At 40.7% G+C, this 24313-nt stretch overlaps 1 protein-coding gene across 1 annotated transcript in view; it reads left to right on the top strand.

The window, feature by feature from the left end:
• The window catches only part of LOC126249004 (uncharacterized), a 536950-nt gene that overhangs the window by 100515 nt on the left and 412122 nt on the right, over positions 1–24313 (top strand). Inside the window, exon 3 of the mRNA XM_049950589.1 lies at positions 13055–13126. The gene's annotated coding sequence lies outside the window, so the exon portion shown is untranslated. The remainder of the gene's footprint in view (positions 1–13054; positions 13127–24313) is intronic.

The following is a 24313-nucleotide window of genomic DNA, read 5'->3' as shown; positions in this document are numbered from 1 at the left end:
AAGACATTTGAAGTAAGAGTCACAGAAAAAGACTATACTGTGAAGCAGCTTTTCAACCATAATGAAACGGGTTTATTTTGAAACGAATGTTTAGCCGCACGTTGATTTCTATTGAAGAAAAAACAGCGACAGGATTTAAGCTTTCCATTGACCAATGAATTCTTATTTTCGGAGAAAATTTAGAGGGGATTGATAATTAAAACACCTTATGATCTATTGTTTTCAAAATCCTTGGACACTAAATGGTTGTGACAAGAGCAGTCTGGGAATTCATTGGAGACGGAATAAAAAAGGTCAGATGACTTCTGATATATTGAATGACTATTTTAATGAACTAAGTAGAGAAGTACAGGGTTCTCTGACATCACTGTAGCATGTATGAATGGTGTGTGGAGCAAGCTGTGCCTCGATGCTGTACCAGTGCTACAAGATGAAGCGATCACTAATATAACCGTTGCAACGAGAGAGACTGCGGACATGGCACGTCACACTTGATTCACTGATGTCGATCAGGAGAATGTGTGTCCCCTCCTAAACTCTCTTCCCATGGATCTGAGTAACGAATTTTTGATAGTTGACAATAGTAGTACACAAGAAACAAAAGTCGAACAAGTTCAGCGTGTTACAAAGCTGACAACGAAGATAGTGGTCGAGTCCTTCAGAATGATAGGCAGTGATGTTACAATTTTTGAGGAACGTGATCCTGAAGAGGCAAGGAGTCCAATAGTAAAGAGAAAAGTTGAGTACTCCCTTAAATGTTACAAAGAGTTGTATAATCAACCGAAAAAGAACACTTACACAGATGACAATTACAGATTTCTCTTCAAAACAGTGTGACGCTAGAAATGAATATCAAGAGACTAGCGAGAACATTTGAGCTATAAAGGCTTTGCTTGTAAGGAAATCCGTCACGGAAACTAAACTGACTGTAGCGCCATCTATTTTTTCCGATATAAATGATGAAGGGGTTATTTAGGATGCAGACTTAGCGAAAATGATTTTAGTGCAATGTTGTGTGTTTCCGTGTTAAATTTTTTTAAGTGTATGACCACAGTATAGTAGTATTTTATTAAGTGTACCGAAGATAAAAGGCTTTACTTGGCTGCCACCATTTTCTGTAGGCAACTTTTATGATGTTCGCTTCTGCTGAAGCTGTACTGAAATACCTTACATCTAAAATTAAAACATATCGTTGTACAGCGTAATGAAAAATCTTAATGATCTCAGGTTTCATGCTTTCTAGGAAGAAACTAAACGATGACAGCATTCAGGTTCTTTCTGATATAGTCTAGGTTGACTAGATAAGGTTTGCGACCAGCTCCCATTAAGATACTATGGAAATTAACATCGCTATATCAATTACAACTTGTTATTTTAACATTTATGTAGCTTTATAAAAAATTATAAATTTTGTAGGTTACGTTAGGAAGCTGTAATGCGATATCGATTGAGCGTATAATTTTTTTTCTTAAAAACGACTGTGTATGTATTTTGTGCAGGAAACAGTCACTGATTACATCTTCAACATTCCTATCAACTGTAATTTGATTCGACAGCAGAGACAAAAAAAGTATGCCGCTATTTCAAGCGGAAAATCCGGAAGCAGGTGTTAATTTTTTTAGTAGGGTCTGTGTCAAAGAAGTGTGTCGCTAGCTTCGTTTTCAAGAGGGATGAGGAAAATATCGACCTAATGTTGTGAAAAGAGCTCTTTCAAGATTCGCATGCTGCATTTAAAAGAAAAATGAAAATTTTGAATACTGTTACCCTGACAAGCAGTTAAACTCAGTACCGCTCAGTCTTGCTCGGTAGCAGCTGTTGAGGAAACGTGTAGGCTAAGACGAAACATAAATCATTCGGGCTCCATATACAGAGAACTAAATGAAGTACAGTGCAGAGTTCGCACTGATTTTATGATTGGCGGCCTTTTTCCAGGAAGCTCTGTCCAGTTGAACGCTCCTGCTCCAAATTGCTTCAACAACAATTTTTTTAAACGGAGTCATTTTCCTAGTGTTATTCTTACGAATCGCGAAAGTAATAACTCTCATATTTTCTTCCCACCGGTTACTTTATTTGGACTTTGTTCGAGTACTAATATTTCCCTTGCAAGCTCCCTTCAGCAAACAGTTTATTCTTGTTTAGTTTTTACTTTTTTCTACTGTCTCAAATACAGTAATCTTTACATCGAACGGAAGCAGCGATAAAACAAATGTACCTTCTTCATGATTCCGATTTCAGGGCGTGTTATTGATTACTACTACATCAGGCGCGATTAAAAATTTAGTAACTGTCAGTAAATGGCTAATTATTATATCACTGGTTTCCACATTTTCTCAAAAAAAGTCATTTTATCCCAAGCAAGAATTTACAGGTCTAAAATAATTTTAATAATTGTTGTACAAGATGTATTATGTAACGAAGAAACATCCGTTCGTAAACGGTCTGTGATATATATGTAAAGTTTCGACAAGGGATGAGGGCTATATGCATCGTTAGCTTCGTAACTTTTTATATGCTGAGATATTGAAACAAGTGCTTTCTTTTTTAATGTAACGATATTCATTTTGAAAGCAGTGAAAATACGAATACAGTTACGTAACGCTCGTTCATATTTAAAATGTAATAGCCGGTAAGTATGGCAGTACGATGCACTTACAGGTCTACTGCCATGTAAAAATCGCCAAACATATTTTTTTTTCTTTCTTTGCCTGCTTCAGGTCAGATATAACGTTAAATTACGCAGTGAGTTTGATTTCTACTGCTGCTCAGACATTGCGTACAATAATTTTATGTAATTAGTCTAAAACCAGATATTTGTCTCAGAACTACATTTAGATATAGGCTAAGACACAATTTTTAATGCAAAACATAAACATATATGCACGCATACATAGTTAACACATAAAGATTTCAGCTATATAAGTTTAGAGGTCCGTTTTTCAAAGACGAATAAATAGAAAGTACGTTTAGCAACGGAACTGTTCAAGCAACTAAGAGCTTATCTAAGGGAAAAGTTATCAGTAATTTTTAAGCATCGTGTAGAGTGATTTATCATGCTTGAACGTATTTATCACATACCGCTAAAATACGTACAATATCCTCCTCCATGAGGTTTAAGTCACACTTCGGAGAGTATATTAATTTTAAATAGTATCTTCTTTTTATCAGTATTTTTGTGACCTCTTAGTTTGCAAATAATGACAGTTTCTTTCCCGTGAACTCAGAGTTGGAAATAGTTGTTGAATGTTTTGCCCGATATCAAGTATCCGGTATCCACTCTAAATGAATCCGTTTATATAGATTGTTGGCTCTGTTAAGGCTCCAAAGTATGTCGTGTGCATAGGAGCTTATCCTCTGATTAAGGGAGTTAGAGGCGTTGTCTAGACCTAGACATTAAAAGCATAATTATTCCCCTCTTTCTCTGGAAAGTTTCATTGCAAGTATGATCGACTTTTAGATTATTGTACTTCTATTTCCAATTGCTCTAGCAGTGCGTTAAAAAATATATTTAAAAAAAATCAAAGTTGCTTAATCGTTTCTGTAGATAAGCGGCAGTGACATGCTTTGAATTACTATCTCAATCACAAAAGCAAACTTGTAAATGAAAATAGGTCCTGCTGTTATATATTTAGGTGACATAAGCTGCTCAATACAGTGTGCTTCTAATTTTTTTTTCTCTTTAACGGCACACACCCATGTTTAGCGACTTCCGCTGTTACGGAAGACAAAATAGCTTTAACATTACATTTATCTCAGGCATCAAGTATTTTGTACGAACTAATGTGACTGTTATTTTTCCACATATCATACTTTTACATGCCTCACATGCGCGATTTTTGTTGCCAGAGACATTTACTGAGAAAATTCGTGTAAATATCTAATCAGATGACCGTGATATTCGGCAAAGAAATTTTGATGTTGTGCAGTTGGCAGAGAAAATGTGCTTTGCATCCATTGATTACGAATGAGTTGTTGACACGACAGATTATAAAATTTCATTTTCAGTTTTTAATATGTGTGCTATGGGAATACTTAATATTTATACGCTGTGTATACGCTAGAGATAAACATACTGTAAAAGATATTTCGTCTTCTGTAACGCACGTGCCGCTGAAGAAGGGCACGTGCCTGATACCAATCCGGTAATAAAATAAAAAAACAAAAAGTTCTCTCTGTTGGGTATCTTACTTCTATCTAGATAAAATGCCATTAAATATATTCAATATTTGTAAGCTGTAGAACATGGCACCTAGAAGACAATGTTTGGAACTGATATTTAAGGAGACCCTGGTGAAACCAAGGCATGTCATGGTGTAGAATTTAAAATATTCTGCTCATTTTATGTTCAATAGCTTCCAAAAGCCGTGCTTTCATTACCGGAAGAAGAAATATTTAGGCTGTGTCTGCATATTACATTGATTTTTCCGATATTTAGATACATGTGGCGCGTGTTTTTTAAGTATACTGTCTTTCATTTCGTAACTGTTTCGGTAGAAAGGGAGTTCTCAAAACAGCGCAAAAGAAATAATTTTAGAGGTGACGGACAGGAGGAAGTAAGACTGGCGATGCGCCGGTGCTGCAGAGGGCAGTTTTGCGCGAAGATATTGCGCGAGCGTGCGTGTACTGGAAAAAGGCGGCAAAATTGCTCGCCCCAATGGAAAGCTGTCCCCGTTCGACCCCCGGTGCAGGCACTCCCCCTGCGCAGCTCCCGGCTGATGAGTCACCCTTTTTCTCTTCTATTACTGCTTCTGCCCTAGGGAGACGCACCGCCGTCAGCCACATACGAGGCAGCTAGGAGCGTGCTGGCATCACAAAGTTTCTACCCTATCACAACACGTACCAGGCGAGAATCCGCAATAACTTAAAACAATCCGAGACAATATGGGCTCCTACAAGACGAACGCAGGGCTAACAGAATTTTGCAGCGGTGACAAATTCAACAGAGAATTTTTTTAGTTCTTAGGGAATAACTGTGTACTGGTAGTGTCGCCACCGACAATGCATCAGCCATCAGCCATGTCTTGGCCCTCGCCACGTTTTTCTCACATTCCGCTATGTATCTCGAATTACAGTAATCAAAATTTCAATACTTAACCGATTATTTCACCTTACACGCATTTAAGGGTCTCTGTCCGACATAGCGCACCGTCAGTTTTGTATGCAGTGCAGCAGCAGATGCTGCATCAATCGCAACTCAACAGGCAATACCTTCGCAATTGTGCAACAAATCACTATAATTACATGCTTCCCCGATTTCTCGTATATATAAATAGTCCCCTTGACGTTTCCCCTCTTGACATTTTTGTTACTGAACTGTAAGTAATCGAACGAGGAACTCGTACGATAACATTCTTGAACCGTTATGAACTCCTGTTGCAGACTTCACCGGCGGAGGTTCGAGTCTTCCCTCGGGCATGGGTGTGTGTGTTTGTGCTTAGGATAGTTTGGGTTAAGTAGTGTGTAAGCTTAGGGACTGATGACCTTAGCAGTTAAGTCCCATAAGATTTCACACACATTTGAACATTTTGCAGACTTCACCATTTGGACCTTTTTCTCGTTTTGTTCTGTATCACTTGTAACGACAATATGGGTTTCAAATCTGTCTTTCCTCGATTCCCATCGAGGTAGAAGACTATTTTTATGCCACATGTCATTTCTATGTTAAACCTCATGCAGCTGAGGATCCTAGTGGCAAGTATTACGAAAACAAGCCACTTGGTTCACTTATGTCAAACGCATAGCTCATTGACCCGGAACGTTCCTGATACGTTCTGTGCTGTAAGACCCAGTTCAAGGTCATGTGGCTCGTGGCAGATCGTGAGTAGCCTGTACAACTGAAATCGAGTAGTTATAGTAAAATTGGCCCATTAGATCACATAGGCCGGGCACATTCCGTTTCTTTTCTTTTTTTTTTTTTTTAAATAGTCCCCTCGACATATACGTAGCAAGATACTCAATGGCAAACCAATGGAATCAGTTTTTCATTTTTGTATTCCACAAATCTCCAGGAGCACAGTTGCACCTTTTGCCAATTTAGGATGGAGCAATGTCGGTCTAATTTCAATCTGAATGACAATTCTATTTTAAAAAGCCTTTCGAACTGAACGACTGTTGGTATCAAATAAGGAAATTGGTTGTTTACCATAATCATACGTACATTCTCGTGTAAATTAAGTGTTTCGCAGTAGTTAATTTTGCCTGTGAAGAATATAATACTAAGAATATAATCACTGCCAAGACTCTGTCTCTGCTTATCATGCGTCTCAGTTTCCTATGACGGCATTTTCAAAATTTATAGTGCCCATGATTTAAAACTTTATATATTGGCAATCGAGTACTTCAGACATAGACATCCAAGGAGACCCTGCTATATCCATTAAGCTGCTTGAACCGTTGATTGCGACCAATATGTTACACATTAATATCGCTGCAAATGTAATACAAAAAACAAACGGAACAATCAGAAAAAATTACACATACTTACATTATTTTTGAAAAGTGTCAGAAACTAAATCTGTATCTTGAAGATGCATACTCATAATACCGGATTATACAAATTGTAGGCAGCCTTGTTTCCGGACACCACATGTAAGATCTGTGTTTCAGGGGATTGTGGGGATGTTTGGACGATTTAGTTTCTTTCACTAGGACGAATGCAATTGCTTTCACCGCCTGCCGCCTGTGTAACGGATGCTGTTACCCAGGGGGGGGGGGGGGGTTTCTAAGTGTTCGGGTCAAGGAGTTTGAGCGCGAAAGAAGGGGAAGGTTAGGTTTTACAATCGCAATCTTTACAGACGAGGAGTGACAGATAGAAAAATATGGGACAGTGATATCGCTCATAGCCTTGTCGACGGAAGTGTCGGGGCGTTCAGTTCAGTCTCCAAAATCTACGCCACCTTCCGCGATAATATGAGGCAGGTAAACCTGTATATTCACGTTTTGGCATGTAATAAGTTCTTGGAGACATCTTGGTCGAATACAAATTCATTTATTGTGGCGCGTTTCGATGCATCGTCTTGAGAAAACCGTGGCAATAAAAGACAATACAAAAGCTATCAACAGAACATGATACGATACATGATAAAGAAAAATCCAAGTAGCAGCAAGAACGAAAAGTAAGTAGTTACAAATTGGTCAAAAATGCTCGCGCTAGAAAAAGTACACGTAAAATGTAGGCTATCATGTGAGATGTCCACGTGCGAATCGAAGCTGTTAACCATGAGCCTTTGAGTGCCAAACTGTCGTTGGTTGCAACCTCGTGAACGCGATAAACTCATGGAGGCCCAGATGGTTATGATATCAAAGACCGAAAACATGGCATATCGACATGATGCAGTTTACAGTTTGTGAAATACAATGGTAAAAATCTTTTCTAATGTTACATCTATTTTTACAAATAGCATAACGTATGTCATGAATAAAAATTTATTTTGGCGCACAGACACCGTAACGTGTAAGCGATAACACAGAAGTTTATAGTTTGTGAAACATTATCTTGGAAATTGTTTTTCAATGTTACGCCATTTTTTTTACAGACATCATAACACTCCTCATGAATGTAGATGATGTATCGAAACGTGTCACAGTAACAAAAATTGTCTCCCTCCAACGCGACTTCAAGAGTTGAGTATCTTAAACATGGATGAATTCGACAATCAAATGGATTCAGGCTTTGTCAGAAGGTAGCTCCAAATCAGATCAGCCATATCCCAATGATATAATTTCCTGTGGTTGACTGGAGGATCGAGACAGCTGACGCAGATTTATGTCTTAAGTGACACGGTTTGCCTCGTGACCCTGTTACACTGTTATTTTTGTAAAGTCACCGCTGTCGATGAAGAAGACGACTTCTGTATGAAGAAAAACATATTTTTCTTCTTACAGAAACTAGTACGTTTCGTAAATAACGACCCGATGATGAGCGTAAATCAAAGCTACAGCCGTGTCAGGACAGGTGCCCCGATATTCTCTTATGTATTTCGTGTGCAAAGGAGAAGTCAGCCTTCTTTTATTACTATAATATCAGCGACACAGTGTAACTGTTTACCAACAATTTTGGTACAAAAAGAGAACTATCGCAAACGAGTAGACGGTCCCATCGCAAAGTGTCCCGTGCACTATTGTTCGCCCATTCGCCATGTCTGTCGCGCGGCCCGTCCGAAACGGAAGCGAAGCAGATAAATAAAAAAAAGGAGCGAAAAATGGCAGGGGGTGCCGCGCTCCGCCCCTGCCCCCTCTCCCCCTCCGCCCCCTCCCCACTCCGCCACGCGCCAAATTTCAGCCGGAAGGCGGTTCGCCGCATAATTTCGGACGCGATCGCGACCGTCGGTGCCGTTTAGCACCGTTTGGGAGGTGAGGAGGTGAGCGGCGGGCGGGCCGGGTGCAAGATGCAGCGCGCTGGCGCGGACGCAGCTGCGGTGCGTGCTGCGTGCGTCGTGTGCGTGCACGTGCCGTTGTTTCCCACTTTGCGCCGGCGCCCCTCCCCTCCCGGCACCCCCTCCCGCGGCCGGCGCTGGTCAGGCACCCCCCTCCCCCTCGCGCGGTGCCCACGACTACCCCCTCTCCGTCGCCCGCGTGTGTGCAGGATGCAAGTGAGAGAGAGAGCGAGAGAGCGAGCGCCCGCCTGCGAGTGTGTATGTGTGTGTATGTGTACGTGTGTGCGAGCGCATGCACTCACTCATATTCCGATCACATGGGGGCAGAGTTGAAAGAGGCCTGGTGGCGGCGCGGACGAGTTGCATAGATGCAGTAGTGCTATGCAGTTTGCCGCCAGCGCAGCCACCACCGACACCGGCTCCAAACTGCATAACACGACCTGTGTAATTTGCAACGTTTTCTCTGCACGTTACTTGTTTTCTCCCTTCTGACTCATTCTCACAAATACTGTTCGCTGCATTTAAGATTTTTTCCGTTTAAATACTTGTTTTTTATTGTTGTTTTCCGACGGCTCCGACTTTACGAGTTGCGTGCGGCACCGGTCTTGTGACGTCTCGTGATCGCGGCCGTTTACGTATTTAATATCTGGTCCGCTCCCTACCCGCTCCGACAGCAGTTGACCGTCCCTCTTCTCCGATATTTTTTTTTTTTTAAGAAAAAACCTCACCCGACTGTTGCGTAGTGTCGATTCGCGTTGCAGCTGATATATCTCTTCTGTTGCAGTGCCGGTTTGGAAAACCGAAATGGAAGTGACTTGTTTGTGGAAAAAGACGTGAAGTGAATGCAGCGACACACTCTAAACTCTGACGTGAAGTTGAAAGTGAGCGGTACGCTACTGATTTCTTAGTGCGACGAAAAGGAACATGAAGAGGCTCGGCTGACTGTGCAAGTGTCGAGGTGATGTGCGTGCAAGAAAGAGAGCAAGGTACGCAGATGCATCGCGCAGCGCGCTCCGCCCACACTCAGTGCCTGTTCTGTGAACGGATTATGTGCAACATTCGGCTTCCCAGCGGCACGAGAGGCTTGGCTGTGACGATGCCTGCTGGGAACCGAGCAACAGTGGCTCTGAGAAAGAAAAACGAGTCTTTATACGTTTCTCCGCGGAGACGTTTTTACAATTGTTATTTATTTACTTTTGTTCGTGCATCTGATATCACATTTTTCTCTGTTCATCCAGTAGTTACGTTTCTAGATAACATATAACATACATTCTGGTAATTAATTTATATCCTACGGCAGACTGCGAACTTTTGCTGAAAATACAGCTATTTTTAAAAAAAATTCAATTCACTGTGTTGTTTCCGTATCAAATTAGCTTTCTTGAATTTGACACTCTCGCCTCACGAAGAGGGTACCTGAAAATTGCTTTGTAATTGTGATTTCGTATAATTAGAGATATAGCATTCATAATTTAGCTTTGAACTAATCTAAATATAAGTTAAGTATCGTAGTAAACCTCTGAGACCTATTCACTCTGTGCTCATTAATTGGAAATGTATAGCAAGGCCTCTTGTAGCCGGTTACCTGGGATTTGAGATAAGGCCTCAAAGCTGCAATACAGTAGTTCTGAGCCTGAGCAGCAGTGTTTCTCAGAGTTTGAACGATTCGACATTTACCCTTATCTGACTACTCTCGGCGTTGTTGGTACGTAGTGGACCCTTTATCACCGACATTGGTCACTAATTAAGGACTTCGTGTCTAGGCCTCCCAAAAAACACTCTAGATCCCCTACAGCTCGGTTCAAGTCTCGGCAGTGTTGTTTCCTTTACTGAGAAAATCTGCTACCCTAACCCGCTGGCGAGCTTTATTGGCTAACAGAGGCAACCGTTAAACGACACGCGTAATGCCGCAGCAAATGCGAGTTTGTACGGGTGGCCATGTTTAGCGCGGCCAGTTTCACTCCATTTGACAATGAGAGTAATTTTGCGCTCGGCCAAGTGAGAGTCTGGTGGCGTGCTGAGCTCGCTTCTAATAGTCGTGCAGCGTCCAGCGGCCGACTGATACAGCCGCCACAAGAAACCAGTTCTCAGTACTAGCTTCCCCCATCTTCGCCTACCAACTGCCCACTCGAAGAAGGAGCCTTTTAAAACGGGGTTCGTTGCACGGCCTGTGGGAAGACCTCCACACGGCCTCTCGTTATAACGGCGGCTCGCCACTTTCTGCCGATACCTCGGCTCAAAAATAGGCGCCAGGATGTTGGCGCAGACAGAAGATGCCCAGGCCTGCGCTCCGGTATACCGCCACATCGTTCTTTCTTCTCGTCCATCGGTATTTCGGCCTTCGTCTATAACAACACCGTGCCGGCCGGTGTGGCCGTGCGGTTCTAGGCGCTTCAGTCTGGAACCGCGTGACCGCTACGGTCGCAGGTTCGAATCCTGCCTCGGGCATGGATGAGTGTGATGTCCTTAGGTTAGTTATGTTTAAGTAGTTCTAAGTTCTAGGGGACTGATGACCACAGATGTTAAGTCCCATAGTGCTCATAGTGCCAGTTTCCAGGGAAGAACTGACTGCGAACCTGTGTAGCGAATCACAGGACTGTGATTTAAGCAAAAATATAATGTCGTGAACAAGAAATGGGAGTCGATTTCCGATATTGCTGGAGAATCGAATAGCATAAACATGCGTAAATCGAGAACAGGGTCGTCGTCGGAAATGCGCCGCATCTCCTCTTCGTTACACCGTGGAGTAAACATACGTGAGACAGCCAAAGTTAGGCTGATAACGGCCTCAGAGGCAGGCTTTGTTGTGAGATGCGGTGCAGCTCAGCCGTCGACCTTGGGTCTCTCAGGTTGCAGCCAAACTTAACCGCTCGCCTTCCTACTTTCTGTTTTTTCGTCGACTCCACTGAAAGTACTACGAGCTGGCGAGATCTATGTACTAACGCCACGCTGCGATTAAACCATTGTCCAAGTACGATACATAGAGAGGTAGCGCGAAGGCTCCGGCAGATGTTCCAGCGAATGCTCTAGCGAGAGAGCGTCCGGGAAATGCTGACGCTGCGGAATCTGGATTGTCAAATATTCCAAGAAAGACTCCTAACATCTCTCTAAAAACTACAATAACGTTCCAAAATCAGTATTTCAGAGGCGAACCTACAAATATTCTCTGCTTATCGCTCTCACAGAGACTGTGAAAATGAAATACGGTAAATTATAGTCGCCCGCAGCTCGTGGTCGTGCGGTAGCGTTCTCGCTTCCCGCGCCCGGGTTCCCGGGTTCGATTCCCGGCGGGGTTAGGGATATTCTCTGCCTCGTGATGACTGGGTGTTGTGTGATGTCCTTAGGTTAGTTGGATTTACGTAGTTCTAAGTTCTATGGGACTGCTGACCATAGATGTTAAGTCCCATAGTGCTCAGAGCCATTAAATTATAGTCCGCATAAGGTCACATACGTTGCCGTTTTCCTACACTCCATCTGTGGCACCCACAGGAAGGAATATTTATATGTCCAAAAATAAAAAGCGCCCTGTGTCTCAAACTTGGCAGAAGATACATTAAGTTGAAGAATAGTACCATATATTCAAGAATACCCCAAAACTGCATCAACGGAGCAGTCGACTATTTGTGTGTGGAAAATCGTCGTAAACTGCAGTGAAGCACACTGTTTTGTGTAACATAAGAACAAGTGCGTGAGAACGATCTCCAACTTTGAATTGAGACTTCACCCATGTATAGCTTTTTAAAATCCTAATTCCTTCTATATGTTACATCCGCATATGATGCGGAATGTTCTTCGTCATACCGCAAGATGCTCACTTGTTCAGGGGTGTCGACCACATGCGCTTCCTGTTATTGCTAAACGGCAAGAGTTTGTTCCAGTGACTTCTGTTACTTTCTTCGCATGTCCCTCATCATTTTTCTTTGAATATTCACACAACGCATCCTCTCTCCAGAATATTTATATTATTGTGCTCATTTTTACCTCTCGGTCTGAGTTTACGGTACTACCGTAAACTAAACATGTTTCACCATTGATTTGGAAAACGCTCACGTTAATGGAACTTCTTCAAGTGTATCTCTCCTAACTTTACTTAGGTAATTCGATCAGTATAACCGTAGACTGGTTTACTAGCCGGCCGGTATGGCCGAGCGGTTCTAGGCGCTTCAGTCTGGAACCGCGCGACCGCTTCGGTCGCAGGTTCGAATCCTGCCTCGGTCATGGATGTGTGTGATGTTCTGAGGCTAGTTAGGATTAAATAGTTCTAAGGGACTGATGACCTCAGATGTTAAGTCCCATAGTGCTAAGAGCCATTTGAACCATTTGCTTCATACATGTCAAGCTACCCCTTAGTCTTCCATAGAAATTTCGTGAAAAATTACTAATAATATAGTACGCGAAGAAATTTTTTAATGGCAAAGGCACGTTCAAATAAAAAAAATAAAGAAAATTCTCATCTTATCAAGTACCAAGACGGCAAATTTGACATATGATGATTTTCTTGGAATGTCTAACTCGCTCTAGCTGTCTTCAAGTATATATATTATGTATCGGTCCTTTGTCTAACATTTTAAGAGCATGGTTTTTAGTATCTCCATGCATTTGCACAACTGCACGCGCAATAACAAAAGGAATATGACTTGTCACCTCCTAATTCTATTCTTTTTGTTTCTTTCTAATTTCAGTGTAAATCCCGGATTGAAGAAGTTATCTACCCAACTATGGACACACTAACGACGGCATAAGACTCTCACTCGGTAAGCTTGCGAGGAAGACGTGGTGTTGTGTAACACAGCTGCGCGCAGTCCATTCTGCAATGCCGCAATGTCGCCCGCCTCAACGCAGTGAGCACTCTCCTCTGTTGTTTGAATTGATGCTGTCATATACTTGACTTCGTGTGAATTGTGTTACAGTAAAGCAATAATGTGTGGGAATTATGTCATTAAACGACACCGTGATACTGCCTTTGCGACTGGTAATCGTTGCTGCGTAATGTGCACGAGTAATGGTAAACTGTCCTACGTTTATAGTTACCTCAGACATGAGGCTTACAATAGGCAGCGACTTGACCTTCTGTCAGTCTTCAACCTTCCATCTCCGATCCACCAAGAGAGTACTACTATTAAATGTACGCTCCAAGCGTTTGAAATGTTCTTCTTCATACCGCAAGATGCTCGCTTGTTCAGGGGTGTCGACCACATGCATTTCCTTTTATTGCTAAACGGGAAGAGTTTGTTCCAGTTTACAAACTGTGTTTTCACTTATCAGGTCTAGACACACACCAATTACCATTACCTTACGTGGACGTTTCTTAAAATTATTCCTCGGTACTAATTTAAATTTACAATATATTGTCCTCTCATCCGTATGGCACGCAGGATTACCTTTACAACCAAGTTGAGTTCCTACTCAGGCGGCAGAATACAAAGCTGGTACGATTAAAAATAAGTCGTCTCGTTTCAAAGTACGTGGCAAGGAAGACAAGTTGAAAAAACTCAGTGGCGTGTGCTGTAAGCGTGCGAAAGCGGCCGCAATGATGGATAGAGCGCGCACCCTTGCACCGACTTGCACGGCTAAGAAAACAGCCAAACGGGGCTACCCTCACGTGCCATGCCTTATTTCGCTACTCGCTCTCCACTCAGGTTAGCATGTTTTATGTGTTATTAAATCTCGCTTATTGAGAATTCTCAACAAGTATATTCACACAGAAGTAGAAATAGTAAGAAAAGCATTTTCTATAACTATATAGCACGAAGAGCCTATGGATGAGGCAAACATTGTTAGCATAGGATAAAGGGGAAGGAAGGTACGACTTTGCCACTAACTAAGCATAAGCAACAGCAATGCGGAACGTGTTCTATACCGTTAGAAAAGTACAAAAGTACATTTTGAATAAAACCCGAACGCCTGTCTTGTTGTAAATTACTGTAGGATGGATCTCTTTTCAATATCAAAGGGATTTGAATCCGTAGGTTACAACGGTTGCATAGAAAAAAAGAAAAACTATGCACCTACACCGGTTTAGTCTTATTCAGATCTTAGATGGACTTCCATCCAGAGACCATCTTGTCTTCCTGTTCATTTCTCCTCGATAAAGTATGGAACAGTATTTTGAGTATTTATAATCTGCTGAATGGTTCACTAAGGAGAACAAAATTGAGCAAACTGCTGTTTCTTCATTGACACATACTTGTTAACAGTTATTGCTGCGAATCTTGTTTTGCAGAATTTCAGTTTTTCACTGGATGATTTCTAATTCTGTACTAGACTCCCACACAGTATCACAAACGTGTCTCAAGTAGAGCACTGGTCTCAATAGAGCTCCGATAACAGACACCCGTTCTTTTTCTCAGTTCTAAGGTGACTTGAGGTTACCGTTTTTCCTTTCAGTATCATAAAAGTATCTCATTCAGCCTGGTTGTCTTCTGTAGAACAGCTCATATCACGAAAGCAAAAGCACTCCGGCCCCAGTACTGCTGTCAGATATTGAGAAACGTTACTACATGCAAGGCTCGGTTCTTCTTCTTTTCGTTTTACGTAACAGCATCGCTCATTTCCCGACAAAAGTTTTTCGGTATACGAATATTGTTATACACTTGCAGCGATATTTCTGTCTGTGATCTACACTGTAAAAAATTTTTCTTTGTAATGGTTACTGTTGCTTGTAAGTCTGTAGATAGGTCACATGCGTTCCAAATTCATTCTGTTTTGCTATATTCGCATCTGTTATAAAATTACTCAGTTTTCGTTTGTGTCGTATTAGAGGTTATTGTAGTTGCAAAGTTGTAATCAAGAAGTGATCTTCGGTAAATACTTCCTCAACTTACGAGCGTGGACACACTTAGCGTCGCTCGTATCGATTCGTTTTAACCCACCAGATAACAATCGTCTACATATTTCGTGTCCAACTCTAATCCAAAACATTACAGACAAATGTTTCTACTTTCATTCCTACAAGAAATATTTCAAAACATTAAATGAATCGTTCGGAAAATTTTCGCTGAAAATTTTTCTTCACATGTTAGATGCTCATCTCTTCGTTGTTCAGCATGGGAATCACGCATCAAACTTCAGATGTCTTCCAGCTATGTCTTTCTGTAGGAGTATAGTTCGATTTCATACAGTGTGTTCGTATGTCTGTAGACATTTATTTTACCCTCGTGCATAATACTGTGGCTCATTCTAGTTTTTCGTACGAGTAGGCTGGATCTTTTCCATTAAGCTATCTTTAGTCTTTTCCAAAAGTCCATCCTCCTTCACTATACTTACAGCGGCAGCGCCACAAATAATTTTAGCATGTACGTTATGGCTGATTCAAATAGGTGACTGCATAACAGCCATGCGTGTTTATTCTGGTTCAAACTTCCATGGTGAATGATAACATTCTTTCCTAATCGGTGTTGTTTTACAACGGTAATTAGTCTTTCCCTAAATAGCTGTGTAGCTCTCGCATACCATATTTGCCTTCTTTTTTCTGCTTCTTTGCATGTGTGTAAGGTTTTGATCCGCAGCGCACATTTGTAATTTGTTTGCGTGCTCTTTCGTCCAGAAGAATTGTTTTATAATGTCAAGTAGTTCGCGCGCAACCTGCCAATAATTGCGAAATAAACTTCAGAAAGGCTCTTCTCGCAGATAATGCGCCAGTCAGAGGAATGACGCTTTTATAAATAATTTACAGCAAAATACATCACTATGCAGTTTACATTACATATAATACTCATTGCAAAAATAATACCGTAGCTAATACAAAAATCATTTAACGGGTTTGCCGAGTGTCTCATCCATCATTTGTTTATGTATGCTACATTGTATTAGGGACGGGGCGGAGGGGTGCGGGGTAGATGGTGGGGGCGGAATCATCCGTATTGGTCCGATCGTCATCATCATCGTCATTGGCTGCCTCGATGACTGCCGGCCATGATGGCGCCGGCCCCCGCCACCGGCCTCTGGGGTCGAACCCAGGACCGCCGCCATGTTGCCTCGCTCCCTCTCTCTCGCACACATAAATTACGCGACCCCCGCCCCCTCCCCCCCCCTGGCGAGCTTCCTTTTATTTCGGCTACATATTTATTGCGTAGAATAATCGCCGAACGGGCAAAATTGCGTTGTCTGATTATTAAAAATATTTCGGTTGACATATTGGCGCGTTTGTTTCCGAAGGTAGCCCTCCAGGACAGACTGCCTGTCTACAATTTGCAGAAATTGCCCACGCCTTTGTTTTCTCGGTATTCTCTGCCCGACTGGAAGACCTCCAGCAGAAAGAACTCGACACGGTGATAGAAAATTAATTCATTCCCTTTGGAGTCGCAGAAGTAAAACATGACAAATATATTCGAATCCACGGTCACCGTTAATGGCAGTTATTTGGCGATAATTTCTCTTTGATTATCGGTCAAACATTTTTGTAATTTATCATGTTCCCACGTTTATACCTTGCCCCGCAGCGAAGCGAACCTCTTTGACAGCAGTGGTCAATAATTTCTGAGCCGAAAAAGAAGCGTGTCTGCGGCGGCGTCGAACCCTTCGCTGCCAATATCAAAAGCACTCTGCCTTCGCTGCCGTTCTTTCGTTTACTTTTCGCGCCGAGCAAACACAAGCGTGAGAATTGTGTCGTGTTTTACGAACACGTGACTTACCTGTAGCGGAAAACTGTTTACAGCCTGTGACAGCTCTCACTGGAGTCCGAATAAAAATTTCAGCGCAAATCAACGGATCCACGATTATTTGCAAAGACAGAATGAAACAGACGAACGTGCACCGTACACTCTTCATTAATCAGCCGACGAAAACTATAGAGTACTACTGTATAACGGTGCAGCCTTTCATGACGATTACTTTTTTGATTGATGAAAGAAAGTATACTTTTCGTGTCTCTTAGTGCAATCAACACATATGCGTGTATTTCCCAGGTTCTGTGCAATATTTATTAGGCGACACGCGCTGAAAATAAGTCTGTTATTGAAAAAAAGTATGCTTTTTCGGGTACTTATTATAAGATGTGAAACATTTCGTTTTTGGGAAATAGCTTCATTCACGTAGGAAAACCGATTACGTGCTCCTGTCCCCTACGAACTGTGCGTGTAGTGAGTAAAGACAGACGATGGACTTGCTAACGCTCCTGTTCATAAGTTGTAATGTAGCAGTACTGACCACCTTCATACGCATTTTAGTTGCAGCACCGTTTGCTTGGAGAGCTACCTTCTGTATACCCAATAACGATACATACAGACGTGAACCCATGATTCACGGCATATAACAAAAGATGAGAAAGTTACTGTAACTTCACAAAGAATGCGCTCGCATCCGCAAGGAAATTCGTCAGTAGTATCAGTGTGTCTTGCCCAGTGTTAGTGTCTCTGAGATTCAGACGTTCAGAGACCACATAAAACAGCCCACAGCATTCATTCTCGTTTGTTCTCCTTTTCCGAATTGCCATTCTCAAAGCTCTGCATTTTTTACGATGATTTCTCACGTTTTCCTACGTCTACCTGTCGTTTCTATGTATTTATTTTCTAGGAAATTATAGAAATTTTGTACCTAATTCGTAAATTTAATTTTGCTTTCTGTCGCGTCTCTTTTAGGCTCATTATGCCATGTCTTTCTGTATTCTTTGGATCCACTGGTTGCCTTTTATACTCTTGTAAGTATGACTGAAAATTCAGTTTGTTGGGTTCTGTTGTCCATCTTCTCCGCTTTTTGCCGGTAATGTAAGACATTTTCATTTTTCGTGTGGATCTTCACTTTTTGTGTATCCAAACTCGTCATTCTCCGTTCTTTTTCTTTCAATTTTTGTTTCTTTTTTTTCTGCCTTGTACTTGTCTGATTTTGTAGACAGTATATATCTGTAGCAAGGAGACCCACTGCTTTTTATCACTGGTGTCGACGGTGAGACTCTTTTAATCTTTCTTTAGACAGTTCGTATTTCACTTACAGTTTGACCGCTCTTGGTTTTTAATTTCTTCGTTTAACTGAGTGATATGTGTTATTTCACATAAGTATTTACAGTTAGCAATCGTATCATTTTCTCCCTTATTCTGTTACTAACAACTTACGCGAGGTTACTGTACTGATTGCGAATTCTGTTTTCTCGAAAGATATTTGAAATTCAGCTTTCTCAGATTTACGAAATTAGGAGGTGTGCTTGTACAAATTCCGTCGGATATTTTTCAAAAAATACAGCAAAGGATAAGCAAATTATGTCTGTCCCCAACATTTTTGGCCCTAACAGTCGCTTTCTCGCTCCACACAGATATTTCTTTCTTTAGAACACACACCGAGAGAATCTGGAGCAGCCCATCTGTCTGTCTAACACCTACCCTTGAATTTGTAACGTGGTTTTCGAGAGTTTGTCCAAGTATATTAATTATGTCAACGGATTCTTCCCTCGATAACTGAACGACGATTTCATGTTTATCGCTTTGAACATGTTACTACATTTATGGTGTTAACCGGTTCACGAAGACGAAGACCAACCTCACACAGTTCTTTTAATTATGTTTCTGGCAACTCTAAATTCTTCTAGGATTTTAAATAAAGACAGTTGCCCAGTCGGTTGTATCTCAAGGCCTGGAGAAGAAAAACTCTTACGAGATAATTTTCCTAGGTTTATGCCTTAACATTATACCACACAAAGATTTCTAGAAAGTACTGAAAATCTGCTTCCATACACACATTTTCAGGTCCACACTGACGCTACACTTTGGAAACAATCAGTCTTTTTATCCTTGGCATAGAAACGACGATATCCTCAAAGAGAATTTTCAGTAGAGGAGTTTCACAGCACTGCAAATTCGAAAACTTTTTCAATCTCTCGTGATATCTAAACTGCCCGACGTGATCTTTGAATAGCTGTCACCAAAAATTTGCGCATTCTAGGAAAAATAAAATTGTACTTGGTCGGTCAGTTTATTGACGTTATTGCGACGGCAGAGATACTCTCTCCTGGAGATACCTTCTCGAAAACACAGTCCGATTCGTAGTTCACGTTCAGGAAGCTGTGACACTATTTCATCGCAAGTTGGTCAGTATTCGTAGCTATTTTACCTTTCCCACACGGTGTCAGAAAAACTGTACATTGATGCTAACGAGAGTGCCAGCCAAAGTAATTGCCAAGCTGCCCTCTAAAGTACGTGCTATCTGCATGGTAATAAGCGTTTTCATTTCTATGAATGTCACTCACCAAGCTGACGATGAACAAGTTTTTGTTCATTTTTACTTGAAAAAAATGTTGTAACGTTGCGTTTTCGTAAACGTTTGGTATTAAATGAACCATAGAAATCCTCCACCTGAGGATAAACACTTCGAAAAACGTATTAGATTTGCAGCTGTTGTAGCCTGTTGCAGATGTATGGCTACACCTGGAAACAACGAAACCCTAATATGCCAGATGACGTCGAAACTTACTCTCCGAATAAAATCTAAATTTTCATCAGTTTCCTCTGTCTTGGTATCGAACTACAACAGGCTGGAGCCGTATGAAAAGTGCAGTGTCGCGAAAACCAAGCGCGTTATCTTGGCACGATTTTCCAACAAGCTTGCGCTGTTTCTCTTCTCTGTGACACCTCATTCCACATTACAGCGAGATATTTAATTTCTGATATTGTCAGAATATATCTCTCAGGAACCGGCAAGAATATTTTCCGTCCTAAAGGCTCGATTTTCGTGTTTAAGGATTAATACTCTTCAAATGGATTATAAGAACTGAATATCTTGCCCATCTCGCATATATAAGTATCCCTCATCGGGAATTGCCATGAATAGCATTGCTTCGATAATAACAGCATCTGTAGCTTAAACTCATGCTAATGGATACTTTTTAGTTATTTTCTATGTTTCACAAATTTCGCGTTTAGTTTGCATTCTTTCAGCGATGCTGTTCTGTCAGTAGAGGCGTAACGTACACAACAACATTTTAACTTTTGTCCTCTCGTATGTCTCTCCTTTTCTTCGTTTTACGTTCATACTTTTCTTGCAACAGTTATCATTATTTTCCTTAGCCATGTATCACACAAATTCGACTTTTACAGAACGTAACTATTCGTTCTTCTCGATACAATAATCCCACGCCATTGTAAAGTCCGAACACATGTGCCCATTTCTCACCAAAATATGCCTTCCAGAAATCTTCGAATGTGTATAAGTTCGTCACGATACTGATGAAATGGAAAACACGTTTTTAAATAAATATGTTCCTTCACTGATAAGGCTAACGGTTTTATAGTCATCTCTTTGTTGGCGATACTTGTAATCTTTTCTATACCGTATGCAAATAAGAATTCATCGTTATTGTAAGGCAGATATTGACTGTAATTTTAAATCTTTTGTTCCCTTCTGTGTATTTAGCATGAAATGCTATTCTTTCGAAATCTAAAAGACAGTACCCACTTTTTTCGCATTTTATGTTCAAATCCGAAAATGCTGAAATATTTCCCATGGTTTTCGTAGCTGTTTACGTTCCTCTCTGCAGTTTATTTAGTCTGTAGACCACATCTCTTCCTTCCTTCTGTTGTAATATATGTCTCCCATGTATCACACCAATTTTCACTCTTTCACCAATGTTTTCATTCCCTTCCTATGTGTATGTAAAACAGTCGTTTCCTTGAATGGCGTCGATTTTGCCAGACTTCAATCAAAATAACTGTTAGCTATCCTGTAAGGATACTATTCTTGTTATAAGGTCTTTTATGACTTATTCACTGAAGTTTTTTTTAGTAGTCAGTCTACTTTTGTGATTTAATGTCTTCTGGACGTCGTAAAAAATACCCCAGTTTTAATTTATGCAGCATACTTGCGTTGGCCTTTTTCTTCCATTGATCATATATGGTCTTTGATTAGACGTTTTTATTGCTCATTTATTTATACTCACGGCACCTTCAGGGCACTAATGTTTTCTCGTTTCAATTAATGTACATACTTCTTTTTTTGTATCGACAAACTGCTGTCTCATCCCAACTGTAACTTCTCTTACTGTTTTCACAACTATTCGGTCTTCTCCCATTGAAGTCATAACCGTTTATTCTCACGTTAAACTTAGATGTCTTTATTAATGCCTTATCTACGTTAGATACATTTATTTTCTCTTAATTATTATTTGCACAGTTTCGACGGAGTACCTGTTAAGAATATTTTACTTATATTATTTTGAGTTTAAGCCCTTTTGTTGATTGCTAATAAATCGCGGTGTGATTCAGTCTACTGTCCGTGGCTGGTCCGTTTGCGGCTCACAGGTCTGTGTCTGAACTCATTTTATTTGGATCTACGTTAAGCTTTATTTGGCGTAAAACTGATAACTGAATTTCTGTCTTATTGATTAGATAGTAGGGATGTGTAGTGCCACAGAAAATAGTTTTTGTCGTATTGCGTTACATGAAAATGCTAACATTTCCTCAATGCGTTAGTTTGTGTTGCAGTAGTATATAGTCTACTTCATAAAAATTTTACTTGTACCTTTTTCATGAGTATGGCGATCTACTTTATTTGCCATACGGTCAAAAGTCACGGAACTGTCTGCGAAAAGCGATCATTTATATTGCTGTCCTGTCTCTGGAAAACGATACAGCCAAGGGCTGTGCAATTGTTCCAGATTACGTAAACTCTTGTTACTGTGCTTTCATGAATGATTATTTCCTACTCAGAGCCGTTAATTTGAATCTTAATACACTCAAATTTGGGTGGATATGTCTGTTGATACTAAAGAGATTAATGAAATAGTTGCTGCAGCCTTTAAAAGCGAGCTAAGTCACAGCTAGGCGTGTGAGCCTTGCGGAGTTCTTTCTGCAGTATGTAAGTAAAAAGAGAGTAATTCAGAAGGGGAATTCATTCGTAGACTTCCAGACCGAAAAGCACGATGATGTTTTACTTGAAATGCCATCTTATCGGTCTGATATAATCTTTTATTTCCTTAAATTAATTAACTTTCTGTTCACTATGCAAAATTGTCGACAAATGTTTTTGTAAGTTCTAGGAAAGCGAAATACGCTCCGGACGCTAGTTTGTGGCTCTTCGTGTTCCATCGTTACACCCGCGTTTCTGGCCCACAGCTTGCAAAATATTTGCAAATTTCAAATTCTGTGCTTTCTTAAGATTCCCAAATTTCCCTTGATAAGCTGCTACTAGAAATTCGCGAGAAGCGAAATACGTGGTCACCATCAGCCATTTGACATCTATCCCTGACTGCCCCATACTTTACAGTCTGCAGTTACACACATGCGTGTTTTTTAACGTCATCAATGTAATTTCCCCTCAGACTTCTCTTATCTCTTGGAATCCAGCACATAACTTCATTGGTGGATCCACCATCTATATGTCCAGCCCACATCCACTTCATTTTCATTATCAAGTTCTTGTATGAGATGTTGAAGGTTATCTGTATTAGATGTAAAGAGGTGCTTCAGTTACTCTCCAGTAACCTGCATTTATACTTCATTTTTCCAGTTTAGGTATCCTGCTGGGCTTCTGGGAATAGTTTCGAAGGTATATACTCTCTTAGGGGGCTCTGAGCACTATGGGACTTAACATCTGTGGTCATCAGTCCCCTAGAACTTAGAACTACTTAAACCTAACTAACCTAAGGACATCACACACATCCATGCCCGAGGCAGGATTCGAACCTGCGACCGTAGCATATACTCTCTTAGGCAAACCCCCAAATATGAATATCCCACTGTCTTAATGAAGCTGTGTCATAGCAACATATATACTCAGCTTAGTGTCTCCTACACTGACAGTACAGATTTTGTGAACATTGAATCAAATACCTTCTCAAAGTCTTTGAATACTGGGTGAAGTGGAGAGTCATACTTGTGGTCCAGTTCTGCAATTTCGTACTGAGAACTTCCTGCTGGGCTTGTGGGAATAGTTTCGGAGACATAAACTTTCCTAGACAAATTCCTCTTCTAGTTACGAACATTCCACTGTCCTATTGAGGCTATGCCATAGCGGTATATATACTCAATTACTAAATTACCTTGTGTCTCAAGGCATGACAGTCCAAATTTTGTGAAAACTGAATCAAATATTTTCTTAGAATCTTTGAATCCAGAGCAAAGTGAATATTCACCCTAGTAGTCCAGTTCTGCAACTTCATACTTGACTTGTAAATGGTTTATTGTACTGTATCCTCTGTTCCAATGTTATTATGCAGTTAGTAATTATTTTTGCTAATATCTTTTAGATTATAGATAGGAGGCTGATGTATCCATCATTTTTATATCTTGTCTGTCATGTTTCTTGTGGAAAACGATTATACCAGCACTGTTCCAACTTTGAGGGATTGTTTTATTTTTGCAGACATTCTGAAAATATGTTTGAAATTTACTTAATTTTTATTACATTCGCTGAAGGCTTCGATTATTTTTAGTGAAATGCCATCATCTCAAGACTCCTTTCTTACAATTTGTCAAGTGTAAGAACATGTAGTGTAAGAACATGTAGTATTTCGAGATTTGTTAATCATATGTGCAGGGAATGACCAAGGAAAGGAGACACGTAGAAAGTAATTTTTTTTTTTCAGCGAATAACAGAAGTTCTCCAACACTGTCTACTACAGTTAACAATACACGCATTATTATTCAATGGAAGCTATAAATCTGTGGAAGTATGGGCTAAGTAGCGTTGTTCCCGTATCCAAAGGGAATTGACTGTTCTGAGACTGCGCTATAATAAGCAGGAACCTCAGAAATACCCTCGGACTTCGAAGCTTCCTAAGAACACACTAAAAATAGGACACATCTAAAAAATTCATGAGGCATGTTGCAAAAGTTATGAAATGCACGCTACTAGATCCAGCCTCTCTGGAGAGAGTTTTCAAGCCTAGAAATGCACCCAAAGATAATGAAAGCATTTATGTGAGAATACAGAATGGTTTTCACAAAAGTCTTCAGTTACATAAAAAAATTTGCGGTAAATGAGTAGCTACGTAAACCGATTGTATTGACTTAGAGCTA

This window comes from Schistocerca nitens, chromosome 3, assembly GCF_023898315.1.
Source record: "Schistocerca nitens isolate TAMUIC-IGC-003100 chromosome 3, iqSchNite1.1, whole genome shotgun sequence".
In the NCBI taxonomy this organism is placed as follows: domain Eukaryota; kingdom Metazoa; phylum Arthropoda; class Insecta; order Orthoptera; family Acrididae; genus Schistocerca; species Schistocerca nitens.
Note: the sequence above shows the minus strand (reverse complement) of the source record. Positions and strands in the feature narration are given on the sequence as shown.